The 2061-nt window shown below is 39.0% G+C and overlaps 1 long non-coding RNA gene across 1 annotated transcript in view; it reads left to right on the top strand.

Annotated features, from left to right (window-relative positions):
* LOC106882211 (uncharacterized) overlaps positions 1–1616 on the top strand; it is a 10345-nt gene extending 8729 nt beyond the window's left edge. The window contains exon 3 of the long non-coding RNA XR_001410967.2: positions 1544–1616. This is a non-coding gene — a long non-coding RNA (uncharacterized LOC106882211). The remainder of the gene's footprint in view (positions 1–1543) is intronic.
* Positions 1617–2061: the final 445 nt, after the last annotated feature.

Below are 2061 nucleotides of genomic sequence, written 5' to 3'. Positions count from 1 at the left end.
ACACACACACAGGGTGCGCGTAAGATATTTGAGGACAGATTTATGTTTATAAAAAAAAACGGATATATTATAACAGATAATAACTTTATTTATCAAAAAATGCTATGAGGATAAAAATAACCCTTCTATATGAGATCTAAATCCTCTCCATGCTCCAATCATGAGGTCCTGGTTCATTTTGGACATTACTCTGGACTATGGCAGCTTTAAAAGAATCTTTGGTGTTATGGCCGTGTTCATTGACCTCTCTCTCAACCAATGCTTCACATGTAATAGTCCAATGGATTGAGATCTGGGGAATTAGGAGGCCAAATGTTAGGGGTTATGTGATCATGAAAATTTTCAACCATCCATTCTTGTGTTACTAGAGCCATGTGCGATAGTGCAGAGTCTTATATACATATTTATGTATGCATGTAGGTATGTATGTATGTATGTATAACTATACCCATATCTATCCATATATGTATGTATGTGTATATATGTATGTATGTGTGCAGACAGACGAGCATAAAGTCTGAGAGTTGTTCTGTAAACTTATTAACAGAAGCCATGTCGTACATTAGACTTCAATAAACATACGCTGACATCTTTAGAACGTCTCGTCCTTAATTTATTCCATCTTAAATTATTTATTTTGGAAGTTATGTCTCAGACAGTAGCAAGCATGTCTACGTGGTTAAAACAAAAAACAGTCGGGTTTTGCAACAACATTCTTTTTCTTCTTACAATGTTTTCAGTGGTAGAACTGCGGCCACGCTGGAGCACCGCCTTTATTTATTTTCTTTCGGTTCTGTTGACACTTTATGGAAGGAAGTTGGTCTCTGATTGAGTTTGTAGCAGCTGATCTTCTTCGAGTGTATCCTCGAATGGTTGGCTGGTCCGGTGCCGTCGTTACGAGTTTAGCCAATGCCTTTTATTTTTATTATGCTTCAGTAGAAGCCCCTTTTATATTTATCTCTTTCGGCTCTTCAAGCAGGCAGTTAAACCATTGAGGACCTCTAATTTTGAGTTCAGTCTCACAGAGCGCCACCCTGGGCAAATGTCCTTTACTATAACTCTGGGCCGAACATAGAATGGATTTGGTAGATGGAAACTGTATGGGAGCTTGTCGTGTGTGTGTGTGTGTGTGTGTGTGTTCTTTGTGTCTGCGTGTGTTCTTTGTGTCTGTGTGTGTTCTTTGTGTCTGTGTGTGTTCTTTGTGTCTGTGTGTGTTCTTTGTGACTGTGTGTGTTCTTTGTGACTGTGTGTGTTCTTTGTGACTGTGTGTGTCACCACTTTCACCGTTTAGCAGCTGGTGGTGTTAGTTTGTTTAAGTACCCGTAACATAGCGATTCGGCAAAAGAAACGATAGAATATGGACCAGACTTAATTTTAAAAAAAACGTACAAGAGGCGATTTGTTCGACTTGAAACTTTCACGGCGGTGCCCCAGCATGGCCGCGGTCTACAAAATGAAACAAGCAAACGATGAAAAACAACAACAACACAAACAACATGCACGTGACCAAATCTGATTCTATTTTCTTTTGTTCTTCTTTCAGATCCTTACAAATTCTTCCGGCAAATCTCGAATCGACTTTGTAACACAGGTAAGCGAACTGCTGCTCTACCACCTTTCTTCTTTTTTATGCTTTACTTTAATATGTATATATATGTATGTGTGTGTGTGTGTGTGTGTGTGTGTGTGTGTGTGCACGCCTATGTGTGTATATACACACAAACATACGCACGTGCGTGTATACACACACAAATGGTTTTCCTCTCAAAAGTAGGAATTCTTTCTACGAAAGACGAATTTCCTTGTAAAGAATTGAATAAATCTCGGCATTACATTATATCTTGAGTGAATATGTTGTATAGCTTGAACGTGTGTGTGTGTATATATATCTATGAGCATAACTGCAGGAATTGAATTGGTGGGGGGGGGGAGGTAGAATTTCTGGAATCTTAATATTAAAACAAACGCAGGTATAATAATAAACTTTTCTATTCTAGACACAAGACCCTTAATTTGTGGGGAGGAGGAGAGTCGGTCACATCGACCCCAGGACTTGAGCTC

This window comes from Octopus bimaculoides, chromosome 30 (assembly GCF_001194135.2).
Source record: "Octopus bimaculoides isolate UCB-OBI-ISO-001 chromosome 30, ASM119413v2, whole genome shotgun sequence".
In the NCBI taxonomy this organism is placed as follows: Eukaryota; Metazoa; Mollusca; class Cephalopoda; order Octopoda; family Octopodidae; genus Octopus; species Octopus bimaculoides.
This window is presented reverse-complemented; position numbering and strand designations above follow the sequence as displayed.